Source organism: Balaenoptera borealis (assembly GCF_965194805.1).
Source record: "Balaenoptera borealis genome assembly, chromosome: 1".
Classification (NCBI taxonomy): domain Eukaryota; kingdom Metazoa; phylum Chordata; class Mammalia; order Artiodactyla; family Balaenopteridae; genus Balaenoptera; species Balaenoptera borealis.
The window spans coordinates 182,664,556-182,682,429 of NC_138860.1; the positions used below are offsets into that span (position 1 = coordinate 182,664,556).

General features: G+C 50.0%; 1 protein-coding gene and 1 long non-coding RNA gene across 4 annotated transcripts in view; one reads left to right on the plus strand and one right to left on the minus strand.

Annotated features, from left to right (window-relative positions):
- TMEM51 (transmembrane protein 51) overlaps positions 1-1,785 on the minus strand; it is a 51,332-nt gene extending 49,547 nt beyond the window's left edge. For 2 of the 3 annotated variants that reach the window (XM_082382396.1, XM_082382393.1), the window contains exon 1: positions 498-817. The gene's annotated coding sequence lies outside the window, so the exon portion shown is untranslated. Of the gene's footprint in view, positions 1-497; positions 818-1,660 lie in introns of those variants that run through there. The other variant, XM_082382394.1, reaches the window with a different exon arrangement.
- Positions 1,786-1,887: 102 nt separating this feature from the next.
- On the plus strand, positions 1,888-15,410 carry LOC309624497. The gene is made up of 2 exons (XR_014241974.1): positions 1,888-3,554; positions 4,341-15,410. It is a non-coding gene; the product is annotated as an uncharacterized lncRNA (long non-coding RNA).
- The last annotated feature ends 2,464 nt before the right edge of the window (positions 15,411-17,874 follow it).

Here is a 17,874-nt window from a genome sequence, read left to right on the forward strand (position 1 = left end):
GTTACACCCCATTGCTCACACCCGATTCCTCACCCTTTGACTCTAGTACCTAACACACACACGCGCGCGCGCGCGCACACACACACACACACACACACACACTAAACTAAATCCCTTAAAAGTCTCCCTTTCCGAAAAGGAATAAGGGATGGGGGAAAGGGCTCTTTCGGGCAGCGCCGGGTGGTTTCCTGGGACCTACTGAGAAGTTCTGCTCTAAGCACGGAGGGAAGGTGCCTCTTTGGCCAAGGGTTCGAAATCCGCCAGGCGGATGGCACCTGTCCCCGCCAACAGGGGGCCCGGAGGCCGGCTGCCTTCCCCCAGGCGAAGCCCGGCGCTGCTCCAGAGGATGCGAGTACGCAGTCCTCCCGCCGAAGACCCCGGGCAGGAAGCTCTCAGACGAACGGACAGACAGACCCAGACAGCCGTCGACTCCCTCCGGGGCCCTGTGGGGAACAATCCCTCCGCGGGGCGCGGCGGGGCGGAAGGCGCAGACTCACCGCGGCGGCGGCGGGTCCAGCTCGGTCTCGGTCGGGCGGCCGGGGGCTGGGGGCTACACGACCCCGGCCCCCGCAGGCTGCCTCCTTCGGGCGCCGCGATCCCGGGGCTGGGGGCTCCGGGGAATCTCGGTCGAGGGAGCGCGGGGGCGGAGAGCGCGCAGCCCGCTCTCGGACCGGGATGGGGACGCAGGAAGCGCGGCCGCTGGGCGCCGGCGTGCCGGAGGGAGGGACCGCGAGAGGCGGAGGGCGGTGCCGGCCCCGAGCGGCCTCCGGCCCCGAGAGGCACCGCCCACCAGTCGACCCTCTCCGCCAAGCCCGGCAGTCCGCTCCACCCAGAGGCCCGCGGCGCCGACCCCAGCTGCGGAGGGCGGACACCCGCTCCGTCTGGTCGGCTGGGGGAGGAGTGCGGGCCGGGGGCGCTGGGCCGCATGAAGTTGGCTAAACCGGGGTGGTGGTGGGGGGAGGGGACAGGGCCCTGACTCCTTTCCCCCCCGCGGGGGACCGGGAATTGGATGTGTGCGGGTAGGGTGGGGAGGGGCGTCTCGGCCCGGAGTCCGGGTTTTAAGCGTTAAGTAAGAGCAGAGATTCCCTACCAGCCCCGGCGGCTCAGCTCAGCGGGCCCGCCTGCCGCGCCTTTACCTGGTGAGGAGCTCACCTGGCCACCCGATGCACCGGCCTCCCCCCTCCCCCGCCCCTTCCTGGGGAGGCCGCCGCCTCCCTCTTCACCCTCCGGCAGGTTCAGGGCGCTGAACCCCGCCTGCACCGCCCAGGGCTGGGGCCCTGCGAGGTAACTGATGGGCGGAGGTAAGAAAGGAGGAAGCGAGTTTTTTGAAAAGCGAGTCAGTTCAGGCCCTCGACTCGGCTCCCCACCCCCTCCCGGGTTCCCTGGGCGCCCTCCGGGTCTCACACCTGGGCCTTGGTCGGGGTGGAGCCCATTCCAGGTGCCTGTGCCCGCGCCCGGGATGGGGGCGACCCGGCTCGGGTGCCTCCCCAGCTGGCAGCCCGTTCCCAGCTTTGCGGAGGACTTGCCCAAAGCAGCACCGGTTGGTGTCCTGCTGACCAGGTGGCAGCGGGGTGGTCCGCCTCTGCTTAGAGCCCGAGAGCTGCTGCCCAAGGCCTGGCTCTGGGGAGCGTGAACCACAGCTTGGGAGGGCGCCTCTTACCTGCGATCCTGCGTGGGGCCCCTGCCTGGAGGTTTGCCCTGGAACTGCGCTGCTGGGACTCAGCCCGATTCTAAACACAGAGGGAGAAGGTTGCCCTTCTCCTCTCTCAACCTTAGATTGTTCTGAATTCCAAGACCGGTCAGGCCAGGGTCCCTCTCTCCGGTGAGTGTCCAGCCCTTTGAAGTTCAAGACCTGAGAAAAGCTGATAGGCAGCTGGCCGGGTGTCAGAGAATCTAGCTGAGGACAGAAGGCGCCTCCTACTGGGAATCTGCCCTGTCCAGGATGGAAAATAGACACCCTGGTGGTAATTGCAATCAAGTTCACTTACAAACTGCTGACTTCATGGGTACACATGGTCCCCATGTGTGTATACCTACAGAGTGGTCACACGTGGGTATTTTTTTCCCGTTGTTGCTTCTTAATGGCAACAGTTCAACAGGACCCTGGTGTCTATAAAGAAGCCAATTTGGGGCTGTCTTGTGATTTGGGGGTGGGAAAGGCATTTAGAGAAACAGAGTAATGAGTCTCCATAAGTATATCAATAACTGGTATTCCTCACATCCTTACTGTGGATCAAGCACCAGATTACCACCTGCTTCCCTTGCACCATCTTATTTAATCCTCATAACAACCCTGGAGATGGTTATCAGTTATGCCCACTTTATAGAACAGAAAGCTGAAGCTTAAAGGGGTGAGGTCATTTGCCCAAAGTCATAAAGCTGAGAAGTGTCAGGAGCTTGACCCAAGTTGGTCCCCTCCAGAGCCTGTGCTCTCCCTGCTATAGAAAAATCACTTGTCATGCTCTGGGCCCTGAGACAAGCTTCCCCTGCTTCTCCTGTCTGTCACTCAGGAAGAAGACACCATTGTCGCACTCTACATAGTGATGTAATTCTTTACAAGTCTGCCTCCTGCTCTCCTGAGGACTGGGACCCCTGCGCCCCCATACTGGTCCCCTGCAGGTGCTTAATAAATATTTGCTGGATGAATGAAAGCCCCAAATAATAACATTATCTTAGCAAATGGGGAGAACCTTTGTGTAGAAGGGACCTGTGATAACAGGCTCCCATTTGAGAGCTGTGTGTATCCACTGCAAAATTTAGACAATGAATTTGGGAACCTTCCAGGCTCTGAAGGAGTGATGGGAAACAGTCACATAGCTCTCAGATAAGACCAGGAATCTGGTTTTCATTTCACTCTGCAAGACCAACTTTGGAGAGGCCTGGACTGCGGCTGATCATTTCAGACAGCTGTTCCAGCTCCTACCCAGAGGCAAAGGGCCTCAGTACTTTTCCATGCCAGGGTCCAACTCCAGATCCGCCCTGCTCTGTTGCACACCCAACTGGGCAGGTCTTGTCTATCTGAGAAAATCATCTTCAGAGTGTTCCTTTTAGGCAGGCTCACCCTGGCTAATCTGGGGAGAGGCTGGAGAAATTCTCAAAGCTGAGCCACAGGCAGAACCCAGAAGCTGGCAAAGGAAACGTATTTTTCTTTGTCATCCTCCCCTTCAAGCTTTCTCCCTCTATGTGGTTAGCTTCTCTGAATCTTCCCAGGTTCTCTATGTCCCATGGAGGAGCCTGACTTAATTTAACTGCCACCTTATCCCACTGTCAGCTGACAAGGGCCTGAGGCATGCCCTTGGGGAAAGAGCCAAAGAAATAAATCTTGAATGGTGGAATTTCTGTTACCTGTTACCATCATAGGCAGTGGGGAAGATGACAGTTACCATTTACTGAGCCCTATGTTTCAAGTGCTCCACAAACATTGTGTTATTCAATCATCACAACAGCCTTAAAAGGAAAATTCTATTATTCCTATTTTTCAGGTGAGGCTAAGATTCAGAGAAGTTACGTACCTGGATCCATTAGCAAGTGATAGAGCCAAGAATTGAACCAAGGTATATACTTGCTCTTAACAGCTATGCTAGGAACCCCGTGTGGTAGGCAGAATGACGACCACCCAAAGATATTCACATCCTGTTCTCCAGAACTTGTGAATATGTTAACTTACATGGCAAAAGAGACCTTGCAGATGTGATTGAGTTAAGGATCTTGAGATGGGGAGATTATCCTGGATTATCCTGGTGGACCTGATGTGATCACAAGGGTTCTCATAAGGGAGGCAAGAGGGTCAGAGTCAGAGATGTGACACTGAAAGCAGAGGTCAGAGTAATGCAGTTGCTGGAGGGGGCCATGAACCAAGGAATGTGGGCAGCCTCTAGAAGCTGGAAAAGGTCAGGAATGGATTCTCCCCTAGACCCTCCAGCAGGAGCACAGCTCTCCTGACACCTAAATTTTAACCTAGCGAGACCGATTTTGGACTTCTGACCTGCAGAACTGTCAGATAATAAATTTGTGTTGTTCATAGCCATAAAGTTTGTGGTAATTTGTTACAGTAGCAATAGGAAACCAATACGTCCTGCAAACTCAGCCACGTAGGCAGATGTTTATTTCACCCACCTTTTCAGCTAACTACTCACTGTAAAGCTCTTCTCATATGAGGCACCATGATACAACCTGTATCATAGATTTAGAAAGAAGGCAGGATTTCATCAGATCTCTCTTTGGTTTCTGAATCCTCTGCGACTTATGAGCTGTGTGACCTTGGGCAAATGTCTCATCCTCTCTGAACCTCAGTTTCTTCATCTGTAAAAAGAGTGATGCCAATAATACCTATTTTTCAGGACCAATATGAGGATTAGGTGAACCAGAATGTGAAAAAGTGCCTTACAAATGGTCCAATGACATCTGAACATGAGTCGTTTGGGGCATTAACCTGTCCAGCTCTGAAAGTCTGGATTTGAAGAGGACTGGATGCAGTTCCGAGCATTTCCTGGCATACGTTTTGACTTGCTCTGCCTGAATGAGCAAGTAACTAATTTAAAATATTCGACTGTCTCTGGTCAGTGAGTAGACCACAATCTGTTACAAAGTAAGGCTGAAAAATTCACTTAGAGGAAGAGATCATCTTGCAGAAGAACTCACATGTGTGCTCAAGAAGATGTGTTCAAGGATTTCCATTGCTGATTATCTATAATGGTGAAAAATCATTATCAAGCTAAATGCCACCAAAAAGAGATATGCTAAATTAATTATGGTGCAGGCTCATACTGGAATACTATGTAGTCATGAAGAGAGAAGGAGCTATCTCACAGGGATGAATATCCAAGATGGATCATTAACTGAGAAAAGCAAGAGACCAAGCATTTTGATGCCACACAAATGGTTTTTAAAACAGATGGAGACACATGTATTTGACTACACATAGAAAGTGTTCAGGAGGGACCAAACCAAACCAAACCGTAGTTACCTTTAGAAATTGAGAAGAGGTGTGTGTGTGTGTCTGTGTGTGTGTGTGTGTGTGTGTGTGTGTGTGTGTGTGTGTGTGAGAGAGAGAGAGAGAGGGAGGGAGGGAGGGAGGGAGAGAAAGATGGAGGAGGTAATTATTATTTTTTTCAATAAGAATATATTAAATTTATAATAAAACTTAGAAAAAATAGGGGGGCCAGGAACCACCTGTATGGTCCACCAAGAGCACACACAGTCTGCCCCTGTGTCTTCCCTTTCTTGATGTGATCTTTCCCCATCTGCCACTCTTCCTTTGCTCAGTTCTGAGCAGATGACCCCCTCTTCCCACCTTTACTCATTTCTAAACTCTGAGGATCTGAATGATGTCTCTACCTTGTGACTCTTGCCAAAGTCAGCAGTAAAACACGTACCATACTTGTAACCTGACCTTCACCTGGAGTGGTTCACGTTAGTCACCTACCCGGAAAGGATGTGTCTTGCTTGCAGGCATTACCCATGACATACTGGCCCAACCTCTCTGAAGGTTTAATCAGGTCTGCATGGTGAGGAATTGTGCTCATATAGTGCAAAGTGAAATTGGATAATCGGACCATTTGTTTAAATAAAACAATTTCATCCCATTTCCTGAAATTTTTTTGTTCAAGAAATACATCTCCTCCTGAGTTACCAACTTAATGGGGCCTGTGTAGACAGATCAGATGGCCCAGAATGGAGCTGGTGAGGACATCATGGCTTTGGGGTACAGGTTCTTGGGACACCTGAGCACAGAGAACCAGCAATCCTTCCTCCTTATTGCCCCATATTCCTCTGTGCCCCACCCTGTAGAACCTTCCTCTAGATCTCATAATCATCAGTCAGTTCATCCAGCTAATTCCTAACTGGGGTCCTGCTCCCAAGCTCTCGCCCTGGAATCCATTCTCCCCGTTGTATGGCCAGCGGTGTGAAACACAGATCTGAGCAACGGTTCCCCACTGCCCTCGGCATCCGGTCCAGACTCCTTGACGAGGACACACGGGGACTTCATAATCGGGTGGGCCCTTCTGATGTGCTCAGCCTCCTTACTCACGCTCCCTCAGGCTCCCTGCTCTGTCGCTCTCTCTTCCTGTGGGTCCCTTTTCCATCAACGATGAAACCTTTCCCAGAAGCTCCCAGGAAACTTCCTTGATTGCTCCCTTGCCGGAGCTGGCTCACATGCCTACTCCTAACCCCATCACAGCGAGGACCCTCCAGCCTGGGGTAGACTCTTGGGATTCACCTGGAGTCACTTGGGGTTGGTGCAGACACCTGAGACAAATGGAGGATTTGCCAACAGAATGAAGAAGCCAATGACTGTGGGTAGCCCCCGGCAGACACCTATAGCAGGCACCGTCAGTATAGGAGGGCCTCCGTGTTGGGCTGGCACACGCCAAAGCAGGAAAGCCCTCTGCAGAGAGAGTGGGAGAGAGATGCTTCCGGGGTTCCTGCCGGCCTTCCAGTTCTTCAGGCTGAGCCGTATTCCTGTTCTGCCGAGTTTCCTTTTTGCTTAAACTAGTCTGATGAGTTTCCACTTCTTTTTTTTTTTTTTTTAATTTTTAATTTATTATTTATTTAATATTTTTGTTTTTGGCTGTGTTGGGTCTTCGTTTCTGTGCGAGGGCTTTCTCTAGTTGTGGCAAGCGGGGGCCACTCCTCATCGCGGCGCGCGGGCCTCTCACTATCGCGGCCTCTCTTGTTGCGGGGCACAGGCTCCAGACGCGCAGGCTCAGTAGTTGTGGCTCACGGGCCTAGTTGCTCCGCGGCATGTGGGATCCTTCCAGACCAGGGCTTGAACCCGTGTCCCCTGCGTTGGCAGTCAGATTCTCAACCACTGCGCCACCAGGGAAGCCCCGAGTTTCCATTTCTTGCAACAAAAGGACCCTAAGAGAATCCCTTGGAAGCTTTAGCAAGCAGCCTGGAAGCAGGGCCAGAGATCAAGCACAGGTGCCCTGATCCTCTCCCAGTTAACTAACTGCATTGAAACCAGCAGCAAACACAAGGGCCCTGTGGGACTTGGATTTCAAGGAAAGACATTCACCTCTAGGATAAGTAAATAACAATAGCAGCCACCATTCATATAGCGCTGACTATGTGCCAGGCAGTATTCTACCCACCTTACAATTACTGTCTCATTTAATCATCCTCATAACCACATGAGGAAGGTACTATAGTTCCCCCATTTTACAGATGAGGAAACTGAGACACAGAGAGGTTAAGTGACCTGATCAAGCTCACGCAGCTGGTAAGTGGGGGGGTCTGCCTATGACCTCAATGTGCCTGGAGCCTGTGCTCCCACCTACTTTTCTACCCTGGTTCTCATGTAAGTGGTGTTTATGATACCCTGAGGGACTCCTTGATCCAGGTTCAGAAGATGGAAGATGAACAGGGGGACAGAGATTCAGCTCCCCTGGCTGAGAGGGGCCAACAGGAGGAGCACGGCCGTGTCTTCCACACCTGCTAGGGTCCTGGTGGCCCATTCCTTCCACGCAGGCTGCCACAGTGGGCTAATATTTGGTGATATTGATGAAAGTTGTTTTTCTCCCTTTTGCTCTTTCCAGACCTTGGCGCTTCTTACTTTGGAGGAAGACTCGATTCAGCAGGAAAGCAGAGATAACCCTTTTGAATTTCAAGAACAAGGACTTTGAGTTGCAAGAACGTGGCCTTTGAGTTTCAAAAGAGGAAGGCCTGGAGGCCTCTGGGCATAACGTTTATGTCATTAACAAAATGTTTGGAGACTGAGACCCAAGAGCCATTTCCCTCAAGCCAGTTAAGGTCAAAGTTCCTTGGGCTGGGGGGCCAGGTAGAGGGCAGAGTTATGTTGATGTGGGTCTCCAGAGAGATGAGGCGTGGTCAAAGCAGTGGCCCTGTGCTGTCTGGGGGAGGGAGTGTGGACTGGGGACAAGCCTGGGAGAATGTCTCCCCTCACCCAGCATGGCATGGGAAGGGAAGGGATGGTCACATAGAGTGATTGGCAGAGGGGCTGAGACGGCCTTACAGGGGTTTGCCAGGCCCTGCCAACGTCTCCCGTGTGCCCAAGAGGGCAGAAGAAGCTGAGAGAAGAAAGGGAGAGAAGCTGGGCCTGGAGACGGATTTCAGGAAGCCTAGGAGGGCACATCTGCCTCCTGGAAGACAGAAACGAGGCCACCACAGCAGGCGCCAGAAAAGACTGGATCGCCCCTGCCCCCTGCCCAGGTCTGGCCCTCTGGGAGCACCTCCTCTCCCCATATAAGAAACATAGACACAACCCAGAATAAGAAGTAGGGAGACTCTGATTAACTATCATTTCTTCCACCCAGAAATTAAGTCTTGTTTTGAAAACTGAAGTTATGTTTCTTGCGCACTTTATGGTGTGGATTGAATGTCCCATTGTTTCCCTGCGGCTCCTCAAAGGGCTGTGCATATTCAGCCCTGCCCTCTTGTACATTTCTGCCTGAAGAAGGGGATTAACAAGGTTCTTCAGGAGAAACAGAGGAGGCAGAGCACAGAACAGAGGAATAATACTTCCGCCCTTTCTGCATCACCAGTCTCTGTCTTCGACCATTTCTGCTGTCCCTGCACCCTCGTCCCCTGCAGAAAATCCTCGCAGTACTGATCTAGTGGAGGTGATGGTTCTTTGTACCTATTTCATAAGGACCCTCCATCAGCCCCCAACCAACAATGTACCTGCTCTAACCATACCTGTCAAGTACACGATTGTGTCTGCTTGGGTGGAAGTTCAACATGACGCTATGTTGTCTGGGTAGCTGTTGTCTTTGTCCGTGACTCCTATGGCTACTTTAAAAAAATTTTTTTTTTTAATAAATTTATTTATTTTATTTTATTTATTTTTGGCTGTGTTGGGTCTTCATTGCTGCGCACGGGCTTTCTCTAGTTGTGGCGAGCGGGGGCTACTCTTCGTTGCGGTGTGTGGGCTTCTCATTGCGGTGGCTTCTCTTGTTGCAGAGCACGGGCTCTAAATGCACGGGCTTCAGTAGTTGCAGCACGGTGGCTCGGTAGTTGTTGCTCGTGGGCTCTAGAGCGCAGGCTCAGTAGCTGTGGCGCACGGGCTTAGTTGCTCCGTGGCACGTGGGATCTTCCTGGACCAGGGCTCGAACCCGTGTCCCCTGCATTGGCAGGTGGATTCTTAACCACTGCGCCACCAGGGAAGCCCCCCATGGCTCTTTAGACCAGAGTTTTGCAACTTCAGCACTGTTGACATTTGGGTGGGATCATTCGTTGTGGTGGGGGTTATCCTGGGCCTTGTAGGATGTTTAGCTGCTTCCCTGAGACTCTATCTACTAGATGCTAGTAGCAACCCCCTCTCAAGTTGTGACAACCAAAAATGACTCCAGACATTGTTAAACATCCTTGGGAGTAGATCACCCCCAGTTAAGAACCTCTGTTTAAAACATCACACACAGGATCCCCAGCATGTGCTTTGTGCTCTGATATTGATGTCATTGAGGGTAGACACAGAAATATAATCAGAAAAGTAGTGGCCTGGAAGTCAGAAGACCTGGGTTCAAGTCCCAGTTCTGTCACTTCTTACCTGTGTGACCATGAGCAAATCACAGTTTTCCCACATGTGTAGTGGGGATAATAAATGAGGAGAGGAGTTTTAACTGGTTTCATTCACTACTGTAACTCCAGTATCTAGTGCATGGCACATAGTAAGTGCTCAAGAAAATTGTGTTGACTGAATGAATGAATCTCTACCTTGCCTCCCTCCTAGGGCTTCTGCAGGGTTCCAATGAAAAAGTCTGTGCAAAATTCCATGACTGAGGGGCCACAGAAAATATTGTACCCCGTCCAAACTCAGAACACAGCTGCCCCTGGCTGACATTTTCTACCTAATTTTAAATACATAAAAATCCATAATAACCCCAAACCGGAAACAACCTGAGTGTCCTTCAATAGGGGAATGGTTAAATTCTGGTATATCCATACCATGGAATACCATGCAGCCATCAAAAGGAACAAATTATCAATATATGCAGCAATTTGTACTGAGCTGAGGGAATCATGCTGAGTAGAAAGAGCCAATCTCAAAAGGTTACATACTCTATGATTTCATTGAGGTAATATTCTTGAAATAACCAAATTATAGAGATGAAGATCATTGGCAGGGGATGGGGGTAGGCATGAGAGGATGGGGATGGGGATGAGGGAATTGTTGTGGCTACACTGGAGTAGCATGAAGGAGCTTACGGTGATGAAACAGTTCTGGATCTTGATTGATCACGTGTGATCATACTGATTTGCACGAGTGATAAAACTGCATAGAAATACACACACACACACACACACACACACACACACACAAATACATGTAAAACATGACATCTGAATAAGCTCTGTGAATTGTACCAGTGTCAGTTTCCTGACTGTGCTATTGTACCATAGTTACGCAAGAGGTTACCATTGGGGGAGGCTGGGTGAAGGACACACAAGATTTTCCTGTACATTAAAAATTTCCTGTGAGGGCTTCCCTGGTGGCGCAGTGGTTAAGAATCCGCCTGCCAATGCAGGGGGCACGGGTTCGAGCCCTGGTCCGGGAAGATCCCACATGCTGCAGAGCAACTAAGCCTGTGCGCCACAACTACTGAGCCTGTGCTCCAGAGCCCACGAGCCACAACTCCTGAAACCCAGGTGCCTAGAGCCCGTGCTCTGCAACAAGAGAAGCCACCGCAGTGTGAAGCCCGTGCACCGCAACGAAGAGTAGCCCCCGCTCGCCACAACTAGAGAAAAGCCCGCGCGCAGCAACGAAGACCCAACACAGCCAAAAATAAATAAATAAAATAAATAAATTAAAAAAAAAATTTCCTGTGAATCTAATTATTTCGAAATAAAGATTTTAACTCAAATAATATATAAATAAAATAAATGAATACATAGGGACATAAGGAAGAAAAGAATTCTCAAAAATCACATGCAGTATAGAAATAGTTGAATTTCCCAGACCAGAGGAAGTGAGACTCAGACCACAAACTCAAGCTGGCAGGAAAGGTAACTATTTTTCCGTGGCTCAGCCTAATCTGTCTCACAAGCCCCTCTTCTGCCAGGCGGCAGAAATGTTCCCTTCCCCCTTTTGCTGGGGTTGCATCTAATTTCTGAGGGCCTTCTGTAGTGCCATCCCACTCCCCCAACCTTAGGAGCACATCGGGAGCCAATGCCATCCACCCAGACTGGCTGCTGGCTGTTAGACCCTGCAAGTCCACACTGAGCCATCCCTCACCCCAACTCCCACACCATGCTGGGCCCAGGGAAAACCTGGCAGGATGATGAGCCCCTACCTGGCATCCTCTGATTCGTGTGTAGTCCACAGGTAGGTTTGATTTGGCCCATATAGTATTTTTTTAAAATTAATTGCCTTGTATCTATATGAGATGATGGATGCTTTCTAAACTTTTCGTTTTCATCATTTCATGATGTATGTAAGTCAAATCATTATGCTGTACACCTTAAACTTATACAATGCTGTATGTCAATTGTATCTCAATAAAACTGAAAGGAAAAATAAATAGCACATTTTCAAAATTTTATTACAGAAAAAATTAGTTGCCAGTATTTGAAATGGGAATTTTCACATAGGATCTAGCTATCTGGAACAGAGGGCTCTGGGCACACATTCCAGTGGAGTGGCAATCTGCTGGACCTGCGGAGTGGCTGCCCCTTTAAGCCAGGCATGCCCTTTTGTGATTCACCGTACCCAACACCCCCTATTATGCATCCAGCCTGGATTCACTCATTTATAAAACCTGTCTGGCCTGTGTAAACACTTGAGTTGGCAGCCCTCACTCTTCCCTACCTCTGCCACTTTTGGGTCCCCCGGGGCCATTTTTCTTCTGCTCCTTGCTGGTGCAGAGAAACATTGTGGAGTTGTCTCAGATCCACCAGCCCAGATATACCATTCCATCTAGAGTCCTGCTGCCCTCCCGAGCTCCACACGGAAAGGGACACAATGGGACACAGCCCAGGGGCCCGTTCTCGGTTTCCCTTGCTTCCTTTCAGACTTGCCCTCCTCCTTCCGATGTGGGAAGCTTTATTTTGTCTTAAGAGGCAGGAAGTCTTGCTAGTCCAGCATCTGGGTTGTCCCCCGCCCCCCATCTACTCTGTTGTCCGTACACATCAGTCCTTTCTGTTTCCCTGACTTCCTAGGCTTTCAAAATTCAAAAGTCAGGACTGTTTGGCTCTCTTTTTTTCGCTGTGTCATGCCTTCCAGCAGACATATGATAACAGCTGCCTGAATTTTAGGCGTGGAGAGGATCTTGAAACAATAAGAAAAACTGGGACTGAAGAACACCATCCGTTAAAATGTCACCCTTCATCATCTTTGTACATGCCAGGTGCTGTGCTAAACACTTTACATGCAGCATTTCATTTAGACCTTAAATTGGAAACGGAGTGTTTGTCCAAAATCAACAGCTAGTTGGGGGCAGAGCTGGCTTTTGAACCTAGAGCCTATCCTCTTAGCCACTCGGTGCCCACAAAGGTATCGTTTTATTTCACCGCCGCCTTCCCGGCTTCCTGCACCCCCAAGTCCCTGCCCGTCTGCTCAGGGCCGGGGCCAGTCACAAGCTTCACCTGGGCGAAAGTGAAAAGCCATTGGTCGAACTTTTCCTAAGGCCCGCCTATGCCCTAGACGATTGGCAGAATGGCTGTGACTGACAGGAGGCCGTTATTGACACAGCGTAATATATTGACTCTCTTCACTCCACTTTAACCTCAGAAAGAGAGTCCAGACAGCGGGGGCGGGTCGACTATCTGGAGAAGAGCAGGGATAAAAATGGAAGGATGAAACAAGAGGCCGAGTCTGAGAGTTGGCAAATCCAGTTACAGGGAAGAGTAAATGCTGGCTGAGGTCAATTTGTAAATCAGCAGCTTGAAAAGCGGCACAAAGCCAGTTCTTGGAAAATCCAATTATAATGCAGAGCCTAGGGCGCCCTGGGCTTCTGCTCAGCTCCCTGAAGAGCTTCGCCCCGTGTCCCTTGGCTGTCTCCGGTCAAAGGGCCCTGAGCAGTCCAAGAGCTTGCTAGTCCCTGGGGCTCCGGGGAGGGGGGTTTGTTTTCTCTAAGCACTTGGGTGGGAAGGCATTCCTTCCTCACCTCTGGTGGGTAGGAGCACCTGATAAGCCATCTGCCCTGCCAACCCTCTGCCCACCCCGGGCTCTGCTCTGAGGCTTTCTGCAGCCAGTGGGCTGGGAACAATGAGTCAGTGCAGCCCAGGGAAAAGACAGACCCGCCCTGTGCCTTTGGATTTTCCCAGCGGTTCTATTCTGCTTGGACAGCATGTGGACCTAGTTTGGACAGCACCATCAGGCTAACTGGCCCTCTGGCCAAAAAGGGAGAAAGTGGTTTTCTCTACATAATTCAATGTACTTCAACATTTAAAATTTTGTATTAATTGGGATCTTTTCCTGTGAGAAACAGAACCATTTCTTTCACCTTATATTGCCTTTTAGCTAATCCCAGGCAGCATTCACAGTGCCGGCACTTATATTTAGACTTGTACCTGTGTGAGGTAGTCTAGCTTGCTGCTGGGCACATGGCACTGAAGCTGAGCTGCCTGAGTTCAAGTCCTGGCTCTGTGTTTACAGCTCCTTGGGTGAGTCATTTAACCTTGCAGAGCCTCAGCTTCCTCATCTGTAAAATGGGGTCAGTAATAGTCCTGACAAGTTGACATCTGTGAAAGGAAGCAGCAAGCAATGAAAAGTTGCTTTGTACAAGGAGGCTCTTATTGTTATCGGAGAGAAACTCCCAACGTGAATGAAGCCAGGTCAGGAAGGGGGTGGAGTGATGGGGTCTCTGCCCTGAGTCAGGAGTCACTGGTCTCAGCAGACCTATGATGGGAGTGCCAAAGACCTAGTCCTGGTAGTTGAATTCGACCCCCCAGTGTCTTGGTTGGCACTGGACAACCAACTGGACGCTCCGTAGAATTCACCTAGAGAGCCACAAAGGCCCGGAGGCAGGCGCCAGGCTGGGATTTCCTCTCCATCTCATCCAGGATTATGCAACACTGTGTGTGAGGGGGAGGGTGGTTGTGGGAGGAGGAGGCCAGCAAAAGATGGAGAAATTGGAACCCCTCCAAGGCTTTGGCCCTTAGGAGGGGGGTGGGAGACAGGAAGGGGTAGGAGGGTGGTGGGTGAATGATGCAGCCTAGAGCCAGAAGCAGCTGTGCCCTTTGTCCTCTTGGCTTCTGGGGACCAGGTTGCTCAGAAGGAGGAAGCAGTGGCCAGATGTGCTGAGTTCTGAGTTAGTGACCCTGTGGGCTGCCAGGGGAGGTGGGAACTGCCACCCAATTTTGTGGAAATCCGCTATAGGTGGGTGGTCGAGGACCTCCTTGTGTTGGAAACTTCCTTTGTTTCAGGCCTTTTACTTTTTTTTTTTTTTTTATGTTTTGATTTTTTGGCCGCGAGGCATCTGGGATCTTAGCTCCCCAACCAGGGATCGAACCCTCACCCCTGAATTGGAAGGCGAAGTCTTAACCACTGGACCACCAGGGAAGTCCCTACTTTTTTTTTTTTTTATAATATTTATTTATTTATTTGGCTGTGCCAGGTCTTAGTTGCGGCACGTGAGATCTTTAGTTGTGGCAGGCAGGATCTTTTTTTTAGTTGCAGCATGCAGACTCTTAGTTGTGGCATGCGGCATCTAGTTTCCTGACCAGGGATTGAACCCGGGCCCCCTGCACTGGGAGCGTGGAGTCTTAACTGCTGGACCACCGGGGATGTCCCCTTTTACTTATTTATTTATTTTTTTAAGCTTTTTTTTTTTTTTAATATTTTCAGGTGAAGTTTTATTTATTTATTTTTAAATTTTTATTTAATTAATTAATTTATTTTTGGCTGCATTGGGTTTTCGTTGCTGCGTGCGGGCTTTCTCCAATTGCGGCGAGCGGGAGCTACTCTTCGTTGCGATGCGCGGGCTTCTCATTGCGGTGGCTTCTCTTGTTGCGGAGCACGGGCTCTAGGCGCGTGGGCTTCAGTAGTTGTGGCACGTGGGCTCAGTAGTTGTGGCTCGCGGGCTCTGGAGCACAGGCTCAGTAGTTGTGGCGCACAGGCTTAGTTGCTCCACGGCATGTGGGATCTTCCCAGACCAGGGCTCGAACCCGTGTCTCCTGCATTGGCAGGCGGGTTCTTAACCACTGTGCCACCAGGGAAGTGCCCCACAAGTAATCTTAATTCTAACCTTCATCACCGTAGATAAATGTTGCCTGTTTTTGAACTTCGAATAAACAGAATTATACAGTATATACTCTTTTGTGCCTGACTTCTTTCATTCAATATTGTGTCTGGGAGATCCAGGCGGGGTTTTTGTATGGCTGTACTTTGTTCTTCTTCGTTGCTCTACTGTATTCCATTGTCTGAATATACTGCAATTGATGTTTTCATTCTTCTGTTGATAGACTTCAGGTTGCTTCTAATTTGGGGCTGTTAAGAATAAAGCAACTATGATCGTATTTGCACCAGTTTTTGGTGCACAGAAGCTCCCCATTTCTGTCAGGCATACACCCTGGAGTGGTTCCAGGCCTTTTAGACATTCTATTTGAAAATGCTCCAAAATACGGGAAAAGGGCATTAGTGTGTTTTCCTCCCTCCCCCTTCCCCCCACATAGCCACTCGGGGGTTGCAGGTGTGAGGGTCTGAGAGGCAGAAAGGAGAGAGAGGGCACCGCACTGCAGCACTGAAGGAAGATGTAAAAAGAATTTGGCTACTTAAGAAGATGTAAAAAGAAGTTGGCTACTTGTCAACAGCATTTCCCCTTTCAAAAATGTCATCTGATCTTTCGCTGGTGATGTGCATGAGAGATTTTCTGAACTTTGGAAGAAAGTTCCCCCCTTCCCCTCCTGATGGTGCCTGTTGAAATGTTGAATGTCTGGTAGACCTTAAAGGTGATCAAGTCCGTCCTTCCCATTTTACAGATAGGGAAACTGATGCCCAGAAAAGTGACTTGACGAAAGCCTCAGAGCTGGTAAATGACGGGGCTCAGAGCATGAGTCCTGGTCTCTAGGGGCCTCATCGGGAAATCAGGAGGAAGGGATTATATTCATTTATCTTCCCCAGTGCTATTGGGCTAAACTGGAACACTTATCCCAAAAGTTTATAGTCTACTAGTAGTCATCCTATGATTATTGAGTGTCAAATTCTAGATTTACTCTGTTCATCCTTTAGTAAACCTTATTGATCACCTACTATGTGCCAGGTACTGTTTTAGTCTCTGGGCATAGAGCAGGGGATAAAACAGAGTAGCATTCCAACCCTCATATAACTTGCATTCTGTCAGGGGAGAAGACCAATAAACATATAAAGAAGGAAAGTGAAGTAAGTTGGATAAAGATAAAAGAATAAAACAAAGCAGGAAGGAGGATGGAAACTGTTAGAGGCTTGGGGGAGGGGGAGAGTTGGATTTTTGAACAGAGTGATCAGAGAAAGTGACACTCAGAAACCCTGAAGGAGGTGAGAGGTGCTGTGGAGTGGGATGGGGGCTGTAGGATGGGGAGAGTGTTCTAGGTAGGAGGCACAGCAAGTGCAAAGGCCCTGAGGCTTGAGTCTGCTGAGGTATCTGGGGAACATTGAGAGGGACCATTTGGCTGGAGTGAGTCGAGCAATTGGGAGGGTGGTGGGAGATGGGGTCAGAGAAGTGAGGGGCAGAGGGGATCTGTAGGACCACGTGCGTTACCAGAAGGACTCTGGCTTTTACTCAGAGTGAGATGCGGAGCCTTCAGAGAGCTTCCTGCAGAGGAGTGACAGGATCTGACAGTGTTTCTAAGAGGAGCTGGCTGCTGGCATGGAGAATAGATGGGAACAAGGACAGAAGCAGGGAGACCATTTAAGAGGCTGTGACGATGATCCAGTGACAGATGATGGGGCTTGGCCAGGAAGGGACAGTGGAGGGAGACGTGTCCTGGTCATGATTTGAGGCAGCACCAACAGGACTTCCTGGCAGGTTAACATTGGTCCTGATAGGAAACTTTGGCACCTTAAATGCAAAGCAGATGTGCTTTGCGGAGAAGGCCACTGGGTTTCAGGTACAAGGGTCTTTCTCATTCTTCTAGACCCTTCCTTCAGGTTCCCTTCCCCAGAGTCAGCAGGGAAAGGTCTCATTGTGTCTCCCTCCAGTGAGGGACCAAGCCCTCCAGCCAAGTAAATGTGAGTGTGTGTGTGTGTTTGGGACAGGGAAGTCACTTTGATTCTTCCTCTCCTGTCCCTTTATCTGCTCCCCCACTTTCTCTTTTCTCATTTTGATAAAGCTCTAACTGCTCACCAGGCCTACAAGCACCTGCCCGATGGCACTCCTGTAAGGCCACTCTCCAGCCCCACTGACCTTCCTCCTTCAGCTCCTGCCAGCCTGTCCCACCTCTGGACCTTTGCACGTGCTGCTCAGCCCTACTCTTTGACTAGTGGCTCTTTCTTACCTTTCAGGTCTCAGCTCAAATGTCACCTCCTCAGAGAGGCCTTCCCTGATCAGTCACCCCGGGTGCAGTTGCTGCTTTCTTCATAACACATACCACAACTTGTAATGATTTATTTATTTGTTTACTTATTGATTGTTTCTTCCCTCACACCCTAAGGCATTAGAAGGACAGGGAAGGAGTTGGTCTTGCTGACTGTCAATTCCCCAAGTACCAAGCTGAGGACCTAGAGGGGCAGATTAGTGGGGAAGTGTGGCAGAGCCTCTGAGATGGCCTGAATGACCCCCCGTCCTGGTATCCACGCCCTTGGGCCATTTCCTCTACACAAAATAGGGCTGACCCTGTGTGATCAATAGTTGGGAGGTGATGCTGGAGGTGACAGCATGTGCCTTCCGTACCATATACATGTATATGTATATATATAAAGGCTTTTAAAGGATATTTTTCTCCCTCCCTCCCCTCGTACATATATATACATAGACACACACACACGTGTGTGTGTGT